Genomic DNA, 18,696 nt, shown 5'->3' on the forward strand with positions numbered 1-18,696 from the left:
CGGTCAGGCGTGTCCTCCATTCCACACTACCAACAGATGATGTTAGATTGGTTACTGGTCCTACGGAAAAGGCTGAATATCTTCATTGAGTTTTTGAAGCTAAGAAATCGGCTGAGGATGTCCCTCTCTGTGATACTTGTCATCGTGAACCTAGTTTCACTAAATTTGCATTTTGCTCCAGGAATATTGGGGAAAATATGGATAATCGCGATAGCTTAGGTAAGTCCTGATAGTTTCTTCCTTTTTTTTGGTTTTTTTGAAGCGTCTTGTCTCCCGAGATTACCAAATTCTATAGATTTTTATGCTGAAGTAGCGTATTTGCAGTTGAGTGCAAGCTTAGTAATACAGTGCCAGTTACAAAGGGTGGTATATCTAAAAACTGCAGTAACTACAGACCAATTTCTATTCTTTCCTGTCTCCTGTGCTCTCCAAATTTGCTGGAAACCTATTTTTAAGCCTCTGTATTAAGTATGTTGAATCAAATGATTGTTAGCTAAGTGTGGTATGCATACAGGAAGCTGTAGGGTAACTGCGATGCTCTTAAGACTTGACATGCCATTTGAATGAGGACCTTGGTAAAGGTTTTGAGTGCAGAGTAATTAAGATAGGTTTCAGCGCTGCTTTCAGTCTAGTAAATCACAAGATCTTATTTGTAAACTTTAGAATCTTGGAGTGGGTGGATATGTTTTATGATTACTTCAAGATTTTCCTACAGTTAGGCAGCAGCGAGTTGCTGTAGATGGAGTCTTTAGTGAACCCAAGACCCACTGTATCTGGAGTTCCACGGGCGTGTTTTTGGTCCACTGTATTCTTGGTCCACTTGTTATTTTTAGGGTATACAATTATATGGTTGTTGGCGTGGAAAAGATCATCCAGAATGCCGCTGAAGCATTATTTGTGGATGTAGTAAAGTCTCCACAAAATATTATGAGAATTGAAGCTGCCCTCAGCCTCAATCGGGATATGGACCAGATCAGAAAAGGGGAAGGGGGGTTGTTGTTGGTTGAGGCTGAACTCCAGTAAAACTAAAACTGTTGATTAGCAGATCTCTTACAGATTTGCCACCCCATCTTCCCCTTCAGGTGGCTGGAACTTTGCCGAGTAAGTCTGAAGTTTTAACTATTCGAGGTGTAACTTATGAGACACATCAGACGAAAGTCTCGGCAAATGCCGCACGAAAATTTAGTATTGTTCGTAAGGCCTCATGTATTTAGAAACCTGTGTTTTAGGTATTTAAGTTTATTAGATATAGATAATATAGAATAGATATTAATATACATATATATATATTAGATAAATTAATTATATATATTTATATAGTATATATATTATATAGATATATATATATATGTATATATATATATATAATATATTATATACAGAATACTGTTCTCCGGTGTGGATCTCTGCTTCTGCTAGAGATTTATCTCCTTTAGAGTTGCTCGTGGTGGTAGATTTCTGTCACCAATAAAAGCAGTTATGGCTTGAACCATTGACGAATGGTCTCTTGTTTGTCACTTTTTCGTAAGTTGTATTGTAACAACAATCTTTCATGTTCACTTTATAAGCAGTTGTTATAACATATTATTTTATAGCATATCTGTTCTAAAGTATTTTATAGCATATCTGTTCTAAAGCATATTTCTTTTAAATTAATTTCATGTCATTTACTGCTGTTGTAATAATAAAGGAAGTGTATTGCTTGTTTTTGTAATTCTCTCTCTCTCTCTCTCTCTCTCTGTGTGTGTGTGTGTGTGTGTGTGTGTGTGTAGAATGACCACCCTTATACAATGAGCATGAAGTCACCTTGTGCCAAGACTTTCTAAAACATTCGTGTATCGCTGTTTGTACGTTCAGATGAAAGTACTATGCACACACACATACATGAGTCTCATGTTTTTTAATTATGTGGCTGAAAATCATCTTTAACAATTAATACTATATATATATATATACATACACATATACAACACGCACGCACTAGTATCTATATATATATAATCTATTAACATATGCGCGCGCGCGGCACGAATCGACACACCACTACCCACGAGCACACCACACACACACACATTGGTGTTTCCAATGTAGGTCACGATTTACCTATTGAGCCCGAACACTCGTAAGTGAGAAATACGGTAAGTAAAAATTGTGGACACAAAAAAAGAAAGAAAATAAAAATCCTATAACGAGTCTGACTACATGTTATCCTTATGACATTTGCAAGAATCATCCACTCAAGCATAATGATATTTATCACTACCTGCACTTGGACTAAAGTGTCGTTGCATCATTTGTGCCTAGTTGAACCATTTCTGTGTTGGACTGACAGTGAAACAAACTGCAGGTCCCATGATGTCGCATTAAAGGTAATATACTTGACAAATGTCATTTCTTTTGTTCACAAAACTTTAAAGTAATTTTCATTGGCTGATTTGCTGTTCTGCTCTGAAATCGATTCTCGGTATAAGTAAATGTGAAACAACCCTCAAACATTAAAAGTTACTTGTGAATTTTCGATTTTAAATACATTCGAATTCAGTGCCTCAGTGGCGTGGTCGGTATGGTTTTGACCTGCCACCTCGTTGGCCGCGAGTTCGATTCTCGGGCTTTCCATTGATGAGTGAGAGAGATGTGTATTTCTGGTGATAGAAGTTCTCTCGACGTGGTTCGGGAGTCACGTAAAGCTGTTGGTCCCGTTGCTGAATAACCACTGGTTCCATGCAACGTAAAAACACCATACAAACAAACAAATACATTGTAAGGTTCCAGTATTTCATCATTGCATATATTTCCCCCCCTCCCCCCTCACCCTTCTTCCGCAAAGATTCAACCTTTTTCACGTGAGCCCCTATTGCTGGTGCAGTTGACATTTTAAAGGTGACTGTCGTTGCGAGTTAACAAATACCGTACAAAAACATTTCCAGGAAGAGAAGCCGATCAGTATCATTAATTTTTTCGTTTAGATACAAAGTTCAAGCAGTGCGCTCTCTCTCTCTCTCTCTCTCTCTCTCTCTCTCTCTCTCTCTCTCTCTCTCTCTCTCTCTCTCCAGTTAATTTGGAAGTGTTGTAAAAGTGTTTTGATCCTGAAAGTAGTCTAAGTCTTTATTTTGTCATATTTATGTTCACTGCCATTTCTCACCATTTGCTTCTATGATAATATTTTCTCCTTCGAAAGCGATTCTTTCCCTTTGACGTCAAGAGAAAGGAGGAAGTCTAGTGCAATAAAAATGCTAATGCGGAGTTTAAACCCGGAACCAGGGAGAGCACGATCGAGAGAGAGAGAGAGAGAGAGAGATACTTTGTGTCTTTTATCTCTCGTAGACTAATTTTTTTTTTTTCAATGCGCTTTTCCTCATTACTTCCCTACTGAAGATAATTTGACCATTGTCCTTGTTTAATTTTTTTTCAGTTAGCTTAGGCAGAATGAATCATTCCAAAACCTTCATACAGCGCCACAGTGGCGTGGTCAGGATGGTGTTGGCGTACGACCTCGATGGTCACGTGTTCGATTCTCCGGTATTCCATTGAGGTGTGAGAGATGTGTATTTCTGGTGATAGAAGTTCACACTCGACGTGGTTGCGAAGTCACGTAAAGCTGTTGGTCCCGTTGTTGAATAACCACTGGTTCCATGCAGCGTAAAAACACCATACAAACATAACCTTTAAATGGATATGTTTACGTCTGGTAACGGTTGCTTGAGGTGCAAGTGAAAATTCCAAATGAGAACCGAATAGTTTTCCGCTTTTAAGGGTCTTTCTATAGGGTGTTTCTTTCAGTGCGGTCGGCAGTAGGTAAATTTTTTCTTATTTATTATGTTGCATTTTTTTTATTGCTGTTTTCAGTTTTAGAAATGTGTTAGGTAAGGTTACTCTTCTTTTAGAATTTCGCCAAAATTTCTCAATTTGCACCATGAAGGCCAGTTCATAAGCACAATCTTAGATCACCGAAGTCGGGCATAAATTTTCCGTTAGTCTCTCAAGTGAAGGAAGAAATAGAGGTATTTCAAGTGTTCCCCCCTGCCAGCAGTATCACTGCTCAGGAAAAGAAAATGCATGTAGCTTATGAAGGCACAACTAGCCGTTGCCCCTTAGCACGCCATCAAATGATAGGAACCAGTAATGTTGCGTTTTTACTCTTGTCAAACATGATTCGAGTGAGTTGAGGAGCTTAGACAGATTTCAACTGCTTGATGAAATGAGATGCCACTGATGTTTATGCACAAGGCATGATAAACCCTCTTTTTATGTTAACGACGATTTAACATTAATTCTTTTGTTAATAGTAAAGCGGATGGTGGTTGGTTGGACAGTTATCCTCCGCTGCGTTTGATTGTTTTTGAGTGATTTGGAAAGGGCAAGATTTTGACGTCTTTCCCCACATATCACCCTATTTATTTAGATTTCAGTTACGTGTGTATTTTGTATATGTATGATGGATCATCTTAAACGTACTAAATTATCATCACTTGTATGTATGATTTAAAGTTTGTAATTGATGTGCCTCTCCCACCTCACTGGAGGCTGTACCAGCTTTCAGTGGTGCTACTGATCCTTTGGAGGATGCACCAATGTCCAATCTTCACACCCCCTCATCAGGCAGCACCACTGTCTGGTGTTCCAGAGACCGATAACCCTCTGAAAAGGAGGGCAGCCATAAATAATCTGTGTTTTTTCAGAAAAAAGGAGCAAGTCAGTAAGCTGAAAGCTCTTAAAAGAGGCTCTAATTTAACAGCCTCTAAAGGAAAGTAAATTCATTAATTTTCTACAGTGGAACTGTCAGGGATTAAGAGCTAAATGGGAAGAATTAAGGCTGCTCATATCAGAAGTGTCTCCTGTTTGTATAGCTCTGCAGGAGACAATGATTGGTAATATGTGCCCCAGCCCACGAGAGTATACATGCTATCACCACCTATAATCTAAATATTGGAAGCCATGGTGGTGGTGTCTTGTATGTTCGAAATGACACCCCTCAAAATCTATTAGTATCCAGCCAGCATTGCAAGTGATAAGTGTGCAGATCCATTTGCAAAGAAAATATAAAGTATGCTCTCTATCTACCACTTAACGAAGTCTTCCCCATCTATGAGTTGAAATCTCTTATTCAACAGTTACCACGCCCTTTTGTTATTTTGGGAGATATGAATAGCAGAAACCCTCCCTGGGGTGACATCGTCACCAATCAGAGAGGAAGATGCTTGGGTTCCATCATAGAAGATGAAAATGTGGGGATTCTCAACTCTGGGGAGTCAACACATTTTCATGTTCAAACAGGCACGTTATCAGCTATTGATTTATTTATATGTAGTGAGGATTGCCTTATTGACTTTATTTGGAGAACTAAAAATGATTGATTTACCAACGACCATTTCCCAATAGTGGTGAGAGTAGCATCAAGCTTTCCATCTCCAAGGCTTCTTAAGTGGAACATTGGTAAAGCTGATTGGTCAACATTCCAGGAGCACAGCTCTATAGATGACTCTGCTGATGAATATCCCTGTGTAGATGACGCTTTTGAATTTTTGAATACAATAATGTTCTCGGCTGGTCTTCAATCTATACCTAGAACTTCGGGCATATTTGTCCGCCGGCCAGTTCCCTGGTGGACTCGTAAATGCCAGGAAACTCACAGAACTAAGAGATCTGCCTTCACCAGATACTGCAGACGAAAATGTGAGTATTACTGTGTAGAATTTCGAAAAGCAAGAGCTCATTTTCGCATGGAAATAAAAAAAAAAGCACGAAAAGAATCTTGGACGATATTCATATCTTCACTAAATTCGAAAACTCTTCTGACTCTAGTTTGGAAGAGAGTTAGAAAAATAGCAGGCAAGTTCACTCCTTGTCAACCTCCTGTTATCAAGATGAATGGTTGCAGGATAGCAGACCCCCAGTTAGTGGCAAATGAGTTTGCTAATCATTTTGCTAATGTTAGAAAGAAAAATGATGATAGACCCTATTCAGCTCAAAGACAGATAATGGAACAGGTGGAAATTGATTTTAATACCTTAAGACATGAGCAATACAATGCTCCTTTTACTATTAGAGAATTTGAATCAGCCTTGAATAAATGTAATGAATCAGCTCCTGGACTGGATGATATAACATATTCAATGATTTGAGCATACCCCTGAAAATACCAGACTTTTCATATTAAGCCTAATTAACAGAATTTACCGAGAACATATCTTCCCCAAGCTTTGGGAGAAGTTAAAATTACTGCCATTTGTGAAACCTGGAAAAGATCCATTCAAGACAGAAAATGATCGTCCTATCGCATTAACATCTTGTTTGTGTAAGATCATGGAAAAAATGGTGAACACACGATTGATGTGGTACTTGGAAAGAGGTAAATACCTGTCACCTGCTCAGTGTGGTTTTCGGAGTATGCACTCCACAACTGATGTATTGGTACGAATGAAATCTTCAACATGTGAAGCTTTTGCCAACAAGCAGCATCACACCACTGTTTTCTTTGATCTAGAGAAGGCTTATGATACAACATGGAGATATGGCATTTTGAGGGTCCTTTATGAATGCAACCTGAGAGGCAATTTGCCCCTCTTTATTAAGGCTTTTTTAAAAAATAGGATATTTCAGGTTCAGGTTGGAGCAACAATGTCAGATGTATTCAATCAGGAAGAAGGAGTACCACAAGGAAGTGTTTTAAGTGTAACCTTGTTCGCCTTGGTAATCAATGGGGTTTCTAAAATAATTCCCCCAGATATAACACATACCCTTTTTGTTGATGACCTATCGATTTCCTTTGCAGCATGACGGATGGCAGTGGCTGAACGCCGCCTTCAGATCTGCATAGATAATATAGTAAAGTGGGCTGAGGTTAATGGTTTTAGATTTTCTGCCAGTAAAACTGTAACTATGCAGTTTTGTCGTATAAGAGGAATCCACCCTGATCCAGATCTATTCATTCATAGGCAGAGAATTCCATGTGTTGGTGAAACAAGGTTTCTTGGTTTGATTTTTGATAGCAAGATGACCGGGATTCCACATCTGAAATATATTAAGGCAAAATGCTTGAAAGCAATGAATTTGCTGAAAGTCATGTCTCACACTTCGTGGGGTGCAGACCGAACTCAGATGTTGAGATTATATAAATCCATGGTCTTTTCAAAATTAAGTTACGGGTGTGAGGTGTACACTTCTGCGAAGCAAAATAGCCTTAAATTGCTCAACTCGATTCATCATGGAGGAATACGGTTGTGTACAGGAGCATTTAAATCATTTCCCACCGAGAGCATGCTTGTAGATGCTGATGAGGTGGTGCCACTGGATCTTCATTATAAGCGTCTGCTGGTTCGGAGCTGGTATAGATTCCAGAGGCTACCTAAGTTTTTAACCAGCATTTGTATGAGAAATGAAAGGCATTGGCAGTTTTATGAAAGTCACCCCAAGCAACCTCATCCATTCGCTTTTAGAGTAAATTTTATTGTCCGTGAATTAAATATGCCAAGAATCGAGATTTTACCAGCAAAATATTCAGTTAGTCTCCCCCTGGAACTTTCCAGAGGTAAAATTTTGTAGATATTTTAATTTTACCAAAACAGAATTGTCCAGTGAGGCCATGCGGTCAATATTTTTAGAACACACTTTGCAACATGATAACTCCACTGCAGTTTTCACGGATGGCTCAAAGTCAGATGCTGGCGTTGGCTTTGGTGTAGCCTTCCCTGATGTAGAGAGAATCGGCAAGTTATCATCTGTTGCATAGATTTTTACAGCAGAATTATATGAATTTTAAAAGTCTTTAAAGGAAGTTTTAATTCGGAATGAAAATAATTTTATTATATATTGTGACTCAAGAAGTGTTCTTCAGTCGCTGGAATCTTTTAACCCTTTAAACCCTCTGATTTTAGAGATATTGGAATGGCTGCTTTTACTAAAAAGAAGAGGGAAAGAAAGTTCTGTTGGGTGCCTTCCCATGTTGGGGTGGCTGGGAATGAGAAAGCTGACCAACTTGCAGTGTCTGTGGTCAGCTCCCCAGAACCCACAAGATGCCTACTACCATATCGGGATTTGTATCCTCTAGTAGGTCAGAGAATTAAAAAATGTTGGCAGTCCCAGTGGGAGGATATTTTAACTAATCAAAAAATGCGCAGTATTGCTTCATCAGTGTCTCCTAGGTCATATCCGTTTATGCCAAGGAGACAAGAAACGATGTTGTGCAGATTGAGGATTGGACATACAAGACTTACACATGGGTTCTTGATGTCTCGTGAAAATCCTCCGTTTTGCGAGAACTGTACTCTGCCCTTGACTGAGAAACATATGTTGATTGAATGTCCCAGACTTGGGAATTTGAGACAGGTTTCTGTCTTGGGGTCGTGACAGAGTAGGTAATTTTATCCTAGCTACAAATCTTGGAAAGGATTGTAATATAGAGCAGTTATATAAATTTATGTGGGAGGCTGGCCTCAACCAAATTTAAATTATACATAGATTGTCTATGTAAGAACTTATATATATGAACAAAATTTTTAAATAATATATTTATAGATATTTTTATATGAAATTTATTAAAAATTTAATTTTTTCTATTTAATTTATTTCGGTGTCAATTACCCAGTTGTTGCAACGCCAGATTTAATAGATACAATCAGTCAATCAATCAATCAATTGATGTGCCTACATGAATTAACTCAAATTCGTAATTGATATGCGCACATCAAATTAGTAAAATCAGATATGTAAACGCGCACCTTTACGCAACTGAGATTCCTTGCGTAAGAAGGCTGTAGATGTGAGAGATACGGCAAAACTTAGTGTTGTTATAGTAATTAAAAGTATTCTGTGTTTTTGTGTAAAGTATTCTGTGTTTTTGTGTAAAGATTGGGTGATGACAGGAAGGCAGAGAGATTCCATAGATATGCCATGGAAGATGCCGTAACAGGTGCTCGACCTGGCGTTGATGGACTTACAAGCGTCTTGTGTTTGTGACTCACTAGGAAAGAAAGCTACACAAGATTAAAATATAAATCTCCGCAAGCCTGAAACATTACAATCTTTAAATATGACTTGATTCTCTCGTCCAGTGGGAAAGCTAGCTTTGGGCTTCATTGACTTGACCAGTTACAAGGCACGATTTATTTTGAAAGACCAGTTACAAGACACGATTTATACACTTTTAATTTGAGTGCCTCTATCACATCATTTCTCTCTCTCTCTCTCTCTCTCTCTCTCTCTCTCTCTCTCTCTCTCTCTCTCTCTCTCTCTCTCTCTCTCAAACAGCGTCGATACTTTTCCCCTTTTCTCGGTGTTTAATTAGGCGATATATCTTGCCAGAAAAAGTTATGAAATTAATGATCTTGGCATGTTCCAGGTATATTAGTTCGTTATTATTTCTCAAATTATGATAAATGTTTTGGGGCGAATAAACGCGGAAGATTTCCCGTCCAGTTTAGTTTTAGATTTTTTTTATACTGTATCACACGAATTCATCATTGTAACGCTATGCTTGCGGAACAGTTCTTGAGGTTACCATGAAATTGTTCAAGAAATGTATGGTTACTAATCTGGGAAAGATATAATAGAAGTAGATTTTAGTAATATGTGTATTGTGGGTTTATGGTTTTTAATATGCGTGTTCTGTGTTGTTAAACTTTCTAGATATCCTCATTTGTCAAGGATGGCATATCGAGATATCTACAAGTTTAATATTGGAATGCATATTTACCTCTTTACTGAGAATATCACCCAGTACCTTTGTATGGATTCTCAGTATCGCGGTTTTTGGATTCCAGTATTTTGAAGACTGCTTACAATTATATATATGTGTATATAATATGTGCTGCTGCAGAAAAGACAGGTAACTGCCCCATGGCAGAAATTTTGAATAACATTTGCTGGATCATAAAATGCTCGAAAGGCTCATCCCCTTTGTGTCAGACCCCCATTTGCACTGGGTTAGTTATGAGTGTGTGCTCTCCCAGTTTCCGTTTTCTGCTATCTTCCTAACTTCGACCTTCTGCAATTCGCATTTTCTCATCCTATTATCTGTTACGTCTCTTAACTAAAAATCAGCTACGTTTCTTTTATCATCATTAGGATTCATTGCTTCTTTTTCTTGGTTGCCATTCAACCCCATTATCATATTTTTTCTCACATTTACTCTTAGGGACAAGCCCTTCCAAATACCACAGCTGACAATATTAATAATAGTAGCATTATATAAGAACTAGAAAATGTATTACTAATGCAACAATATAGTTAAACTATATAATAACATGAATATAAACTATGTAGATAACTAACAACCCCCGCTCCCCAGGAAACTTGAGGTTTTATAAATAAAAATAATAGCAACCCCCATCCCAAATTCTGGAACTGTAAATGGAATGGAGGATGTTATCTAACCTTAGTTCTTGCTCGACAACCTGCGACTCGGGCAAAATAGACCGTTGCAAGTTAAAGTTCCTCGCTGGATGAGTGGTTTTCGTGCTCGGTTGCCAACCCGGTGGTCCGAAGTTTGCGCGGAATCAGAGGAATTTATTTCTGGTGGTAGAAATTCATTTTCCATATAGCGTGGCTCGGATCCCACAATAAGCTGTAGGTCCCGTTGCTAGGTGACTGATTGGTTCCTAGTCACGTAAAAATATATAATCTTTCGGGCCAGTCTTAGGAGGGCTGTTAATCAGCTCAGTGGTCTGGTAAAACTAAGATATACTTACTTTTTTGCAAGTTAAATAAATGGAAACCACACCCTGAGTGTTTCTCCGTATCCAGAAACACACACACACACACACACACACACACACACACATGAAGTTCTGTATAGGCACCTCACTGCTCTTAGCAAGAACGTGAGGCTTTGTTTAACCGCTTGGATCTTTGATGGAAGCTGTCATGGTCTCGTATATAACATGGAATTCGAACTCACTCCCTTTCATATTGTAACGTACAATTTTATATTTTGAGCTGAACATTCCCAGTCTGACATTCCCTTGGAGAAAAAAAAAAAAGAAACCATTTATAGACATGTTTCCTACTGCAGTTTATAATATATATATATATATATATATAAGATATATATATATATATATATATATAGATATATATATACTAGCTGACAAATTCTCTCTCTCTCTCTCGTCTCTCTCTCTCTCTCTCTCTCTCTCTCTGTCATGGCTGAACTTGACTTCAAAGGCATCAGGAGTGTCTATTAATCTAAGCGACCTCAAAAGCTATGTATTAGACACTAATACCTGTAGTTATCGGTTATTTTTTAGATAGTCACACCCTTCTCACCCCCCTTTCTATTGTGGCTTAACTTGGACTCAGTGCATTGGAAGTGTCACTATTCATCTCAACAACCTCAAAAACTATTCATCTCAACAACCTCAAAAACTATTCTATATCTCAACATCAAAACTATGGATTAGATACCAGATCTTGTTTCAGTTAATTTTATTTTCACCCCTTTCCAAGCCGCTTCCCCACACCCCCTTTGGTGCCAGTGACGTCTTATCCTCACAGCAGTCTTTGTCCGATGCAAAGGTATATGCATATCAACGTTTGGTTGAAATTGCTCAATGCTTGTAAAGTATGTGGCACAAACACACCCACACATTCATTATTATTATGTGTGTGTGTGTATATATTATAATATATTATATATATATATATATATATATAATATATATATATATATATATATATATATATATATATTATATATATATATATATATATATATATATATATATATATATATTTGAAATCATATAAAGGAATTCTTAAAGATTTCGTCATAATTAAAAATGTTTTACATTTGTTTTTAACTAGCTATGGAAAGCTTGGGATTCCTTGAAAGATAGTTAATATATGTGAAGGGTATGCTGGTCTTTCAAATACTTATATTTGTTTATTATACTCTTTAGGTAGATTTTTGGTTCTGAACAGAAGGATGATGAATGTGTTATTAAACTTTTAAAACACAAGTGTGTGTGTGTGTGTAGTGTGTGTATTACCTTGAGTGCCTACGATTGTCCCACGTATGTGGATGTGCTATGTAGTATACGTTCATATGTATTTAACGTTTGTGTATGTGCGCGCCTGTCTCATTAAGGAGTACCTAAAGCTGCAACGCAAAGGAGGGGTGGATAAAAGAAGCGCAGGCGAGGTAAAGAATTGGGAGCAAAGTTAAGAAAGAGGAACAGTAGGTAGTTGGTCAAGTGTTTGAAGAAAGTGATAACTTGTTCTGGGTATAGAAAAGAAAAGGGAAATCAGCGGGAAGTTAAGAATAAAGGGCAAGGAATGATAAAATGGTTGGGATGAGATGGGGCGGTTTCTTTGTTGAAAGAAGCAAAACCACAATGAAATGAGTGGAGGGAAAGCACGAGCAAAAGGTTCGGGAGCCAGGGGGATGAGAAATGACTGAAATCGTTGAAGCAACGGTTCATGTAATCAGGTCAAATTAAGAATACAGGAATGAGGAGCAATAGGGATGTGATGACATTTAAGTGAAACGTTGTAGTGAAAATAACCCGAGTGGTTGCGTTCGGTATAAAGGTATCGGGAAGAGGGAAACGTTTCCTAGAGAGGGGAGAATGATAAGAGCTGATTGAGGAGGAGACCGTAAGAATAATAAAGCATAACATGCTTATTGAACCGTGCATGGTGTGTGAAGATTCTTGATTCAGAAAGTGATCCAGAGAACAAAAGGATTGATGTTAGGGGAGGAGATTTGAACCAGGAAGTTGGTGTGTTGCTCAGGTGCTTGTTTATGGAACGTGAGCGTGAGACTGTGACTCGTTGGAAATGAACGACGGTGTATTGACATGCAGAAAGCTCATGACTGAAATATCAAGATTGTGATGGGTAGCGGTTTTCGGCTGTATGTCGAAAGTGCTAGTTATAGGGATTGGTTCTTATGATGAAAATACGTTGTATAAGGATGTGTACGTAACAGAGCGGCTCCTTTATTGTATAAGCAGATCTGAGACTAGGTGCCTCTTCGAGTCGTTTTATATGTAATTTGGTTGAATTGTTGAGTTAGAAGCGGCTACGCTTTGACACACGCTTGAAAGGCTAGTGTCTGTAAGAAGCGGATATTGAAAAGAGGAGATTGGAAAGATTAAGGTTATTTGGGTAAAGGGATGACTTGGAGTATGAAGTGACGAATCTTAGTACGGGTAGCGGCAGAATACAAATGGTTTACAAGCTTGCTTGTGGATATAAAAGCCACTGCTCACGTTATGATAAGAGCGCCTCAGCGGTGTGGTTGGTATGGTATTAGCGTCCCACCTGGTTGGTCGCGGGTTCGATTCTCGGCCATTCCATTGAGGAGTGAGAGATGTGTATTTCTGGTGATAGAAGTTCACTCATTACGTGGTTCGGAAGTCACGTTGCTAAATAACCCACTGGTTCCATGCAACGTAAAAGCACCATACAAACAAAAAACGTTATGATAAGGAATAACTTGTCTAGGATAAGGAATCTCTTGTTGGGTGAATCAACGGATTGATTGGAATTCAGATAAAGGAAGTATAGAGGATTAGAAGGAGGGGAGTGGTTGGTGGGAGACTTGGAACGAATGTAAAGGTTTGCTGACTTGAGTCGTCTTTATGCAAATGAAATGTCTTTGTGAAATAAGATAAAGACAAAAGTGAACGCCTCAGAGAAATCATTTTCTCTGCTGCGCATCTTGGGCAAGTAGGGCTGAAAGGACGAGACATGCACATAAGGCTATGATGATGTTGGAAGCGCAGAGATAGAGAGAGAGAGAGAGAGAGAGAGAGAGAGAGAGAGAGAGAGAGAGAGAGAGAGAGAGAGAGAGAGAGAGAGAGTCTTTGTTCATTTTGTTAAATCGGCAATTGTTGTACTATGAACGAGTCTGGTTTTGATGGTCTGTTAAACGTTAGTAGTCGAGTCTGCGTTTGTGTTTCATTTGTCTTATGAAAATCTGGACGCTGCAAACAACCTTTATCAAAGCGTACAGTGCACTATGGTCAAGGGTGCACTCACGGCTAATCACGACGGTATCTGCATATCTGTGAGCTTCAGAATTTGGATCGAGCGTTTAACAACAATGCTCATGATGACCTGACTAATTACTATGCAGAGCACCAGTGGCCGGAATTCGAGAGAAAGAGAGTGAGTCTAAATCTAGGTACGCGGTATGAAATGCGTCATTCACGCGCACACGTGTGCGCGCGCGCGCGCGTCCCCAAAGAGATTTTAGGGAATATATATGAGAGAGAGTGAGGAGGAGTTCGCATTGAGATATGAGCTTTTTGGAGCGCAGGTCTCCGGGGTTAACCGAGATGGGGTTCCGGTTTTTATGGTTGTAGGATCCGTTCGCAACGGCCGAATTTACTACCGATGCATCTCATTTCGAAGAGGAGGAAGTAGTAGTAGAGGAGACAGTTTCCCCCTCAGCTTCACTTTTCCCCTCACCCTCACCCCTTCTGTTTTCCCTCGCCTCACTCCGTGTTGGTTTTATGACGCCGTTGGAACCGAATTTTTTTTATGAAACTTGAAATGACTTCCCTTGAGCGAGGGCGTTATGCGTTTTTGGGATTATATTTGGAATTAGAAATGTTAATAGGGAAGCCACCGACACAAAGATGTATGTTGCCTAGAAATTCATTATGAATATTTCTTCCCAGGTCGAGTTCGTTTACAATTATTTTAAAAGAACAAAGGCAGCGGCGGTATGTGGAGTATGGAAGGAAAATATTGTTATTCCACAACTTTGACTTTAACAATGAACGTTGAAACTTGTCTGATGAAATATTTCTTCTGGTTGGGAACTGTGAAATATAGTAGTGATTCTCCCTTTTATATATATATATATATATATATATATATATATATATTATTATGTATTGTATTTTATTATATATATATTGTTAATTATATTTTATTTATTATATTATATACTGTTTATATATAATGTGTGTGTGTCTGTCTGTCGTTAGAAGCGATAGCCTCTCACAAATATATATATATATATATATAATATATATATATATATATATATATATATATACCATTTTATATATATATATATATATATATATATATACACATATATATATATATATATAATATATATACACATATACCCATACATACATACATACATTATTAATTTATTTACATTAATGAAATGTAGAGATAAGGAGAGAGGGTACCTAATGTAGCAATAGTATATTGGAAATGAATTTCTGCCTTTGGAAGACACCTTCAAAGCAAAAATGATTTTTTAAGTCTCATCGTTGTTTCATTGCTGTAAAAAGGTCAGTTTCTCAAAAGAGCTAAACCTCTTTGTAACAATGAAGAGTTCCCTGAAATTTATGAACAGGGCAAAGTGCCTTAAGGATTAATACACGATTCTCTCTCTCTCTCTCTCTCTCTCAAAAATAAAAAGTTTGGAGGTCATATTTATAAACAGTGTTATCACCTTTCCCAGTCAGAGCTAGTAGTGTGTTACACACTGAGTATAGAAAGTATCTCCGGGGGTAAAATTACCACCACCATTGGATGTACGCACGTAAAATTTCTTAACAAAAAGTTATGCTCATTTACCCAGAACACCATAGACAGCATACAATAGATGTATAGATTAGGTACATATTAAGCAATATACACTTTTTTTCCCCACCGATAGCCCTACATTAAGGGGTCGGTTGCCTGATGCGCCCTCTCCCCTGCCTTCTATCCAAGGCGTCATCAGGCATGGTTTATTGTAGGCAAAGGTGTTTTTACGACCGCATGGCCTGACTGTCATCAACCACAGTTATGCGGTGGGCCTAGCCTTTTATGAAAAAGTACTACTGCAAGGCATCAGTTTCCACAGATACTGGTGGTGGGCCTTCCCTTTGTCTAAACAGGAATAATGCAAGGCAGCAGTTTCCACAGTTATTGGCGGTGGGCCTAGACTTCTACTAAAAAAAGTGATTGCAAGCCAGTAGCTGTCTTTTAGTCGCGTTTTACGACACGCAGGACCTACGGTGGTAGTATTCTTTACCCTCTTACAGGTCATATTCCCCAATATACACAGATGGGTCTAAATCACAATATGAAGTATGGTCTGCATCAGTATTTCAAAACATACTAGTTCTGAACCAAACAAAAACTTCTTTCAGTTTTCTTCTGACGATTGAAAAGAAACCCACAAATTCAATTTGTAACTTGTTTACTTCTAAGTATTTACATTAAGTTTTACTCCACACTCGAGTACTTTCAGGCCCTTCTGTGGCCCATTCTCAAAAGATGTTTGGGATGTTAGCCTGGGTCAAGGCCCAGCAGTCTTCTGGAACTTCTATTCGTTGTGCTGTCATTTATGCGATGGCTGTTCTGGTTTTCTTGAGAGTTGCCAATCCCCTCTTGTCGCTCTGATATCCTGAGCTGATGGTCATGGGCTTCACCCTTGTGGTAAGGGTGTGGTCACCGAAAGTCTGTTGGGCAGGAAACCTAATCTCCAGGTCAGCAGGGTCAATCTTAGCTTCTTTTAATATCAAAGCTCGGCTTATGGGATCTTCTGAGGTAAAAACCTTTGTTTCCTTCAATTACTAAAAAACTTAATGTAAATACTTAGAAGTAAACAAGTTACTAGTTCTTTCTACCCGACTGTGCCTCATTCTTCACAGCAGTTTTGTGCAGTTACATCAGCTATCAAAAATTTGTGCAAGGAAGTGACTTTCCTTAAATTTGTGATTTTTAGCGATTCAAGAAGCAGCAGTACAAAAACCATTCAGAGTTGAACCCGAAAAACAACTGTGTTCGTCAGATTTAGTTTTTTCCCCCCATGCCGTAGGAGTATAATCGTGAAAGAAATGGTGAAATATGTTGGATGCCGTCCCATATAGGCGAATACTTGAAAATAGCTGGGAAGACTATTACAACTTTGTTGGTTATCTGAAAGATCTGATTGTTTTAGTGAGATATGGTTTCAGTATATTTTGTAAAGATTTTAGTCGTTTATTTTTACGTATGAAGTATATATTTTACATAAAAACGTTTGATAATTATTCATTTTTTATTGGTTTTATCATTATCAATCTTCATTTTTTACGTTCATATGTGAACACTGAATTTTACTAATCTGTTAGCATTCACTTATTCATTATAAATCATATTTCCTGTATTTCATCTTCATTACGGCGCTGAAAAATCCTGATGGGTTCCGCCGCTCGGTCTTCTAGACCTAAATTTCATAAAAAATCAATCATAGGGATCAAAGGAAGTGACGAGGCTAATAAAGCAGATAAAGATGCGGTCCATTTGATAGGAACTAATGTCAACATCCTTGTTAGTGATTACATAACATGAAGAAAGACCTGTAATAAAAGTAAATGGGACAATTTGAGGAACGGAGAATCTGAAAATGAAGCAGATAAAACAGTGTTAAGAAATGGAGTTCATCATACCACAACGAGACATACGCAAGTAATTCTTGCCTTACACGTGACACCTGATAAATGATCTACTTAAGCCTGCTCCTGAATGCTCTAGAGTTGAAAGGAATGATATAACAAACAGTTGTTGAGTGTTTGTCAAAAGTGTAAATACGTGGCAGCGACTATCAAATTATGAAGTAAATGTTGGTGAAATGTTGCCAGAGTCTTCAACATTTTCACTTAGACCAATTATGATAGTTTTGAAGAATTGTGATTTAATCGAACAAATATAAAAATGACAAATAAAACAAACAAAAGAAAAATCAACAATGAAAATTTCCAAATCCATCATTTCTATGAGCTGTAAAGATACAAATAAAAAAAATCCTATTGAATTTCTCCTGAATTATATCACAATTTTTTTATTATGTAGGTAAACGTTATAAATATATTGTTTGAATGCATGCATACCAATACCAATGTACTGTTTGTTTTTTCAATTTCATATTCATTCATCAAAGCACTGAATGATCTCATCGGTCCAAGTGCTAATACTCCATTCCATTCACATCCTTCGGGCCAGCCTTATAAGTGCTGACGATCAGCTCAGTAGTCTGGGTAAATTATCTTAATAAAAGATAATACATTTTGACAATTTTTGAGTTTGAAATATTGGCTAACGCGCATATGAAACAGTGTTGTAATAGATTTGTTTCCAAGTATATGCATTATAATATTGCATTCAGAAATTGATTCAGTATCTTATTAATCGTACTCAACATTATTTCTTTTCCTTTATCCAATTAACTTTCGATCATTCTTTTAAATTTGTGGAAGGTTTACGGTCCTTCCTAAATCTCCCCATGCTTATGAAGTTTCTGTGTTAAACAATTTGAAAACTGAAAGTCATAAGATGATTCGGTTCTCTATCTCGAATCATAGAATTTAATTAAGATTTTTTTTTTATCACTATGCTTGAGTAGATATCCGATTACTAAATTGATCTGTGTTGATTTTTCAGCTTTCATTCGCTTATGAAACTTCTTGAAACATAAACTTACTTTCTTTTCCCATATATATATATATATATATATATATATATTAATATATGAATATGCTACTATTATAGAGGTGAGACTCCACTGTCGAAAGACTTACCTGCTAGTTGAGTGGGAGTGGTCAGCAAATCCGATTCGTCCATTCCAATAAACGAAGCCCTTGTTGACAGTTCACAGGGCCAAAGGAGTACTCGAAATTGGTGCTCGAGATTGTAGGGCTATAAATAGTACCCTCTAAGTGTGTTCATTAATGTTATATCTTTTACACTTTTACCTGC

The 18,696-nt window shown here is 37.7% G+C and overlaps 1 long non-coding RNA gene and 1 pseudogene across 1 annotated transcript in view; one reads left to right on the forward strand and one right to left on the reverse strand.

Moving 5' to 3' along the window:
- The window catches only part of LOC135217387 (uncharacterized), a 260,801-nt pseudogene that overhangs the window by 181,109 nt on the left and 60,996 nt on the right, over positions 1 to 18,696 (reverse strand).
- Positions 1 to 18,696, forward strand: part of LOC135217388 (uncharacterized) — a 207,265-nt gene that overhangs the window by 174,573 nt on the left and 13,996 nt on the right. The window lies entirely within an intron of this gene.

The sequence above is a fragment of the Macrobrachium nipponense genome, chromosome 7 (assembly GCF_015104395.2).
Source record: "Macrobrachium nipponense isolate FS-2020 chromosome 7, ASM1510439v2, whole genome shotgun sequence".
Lineage (NCBI taxonomy): Eukaryota > Metazoa > Arthropoda > Malacostraca > Decapoda > Palaemonidae > Macrobrachium > Macrobrachium nipponense.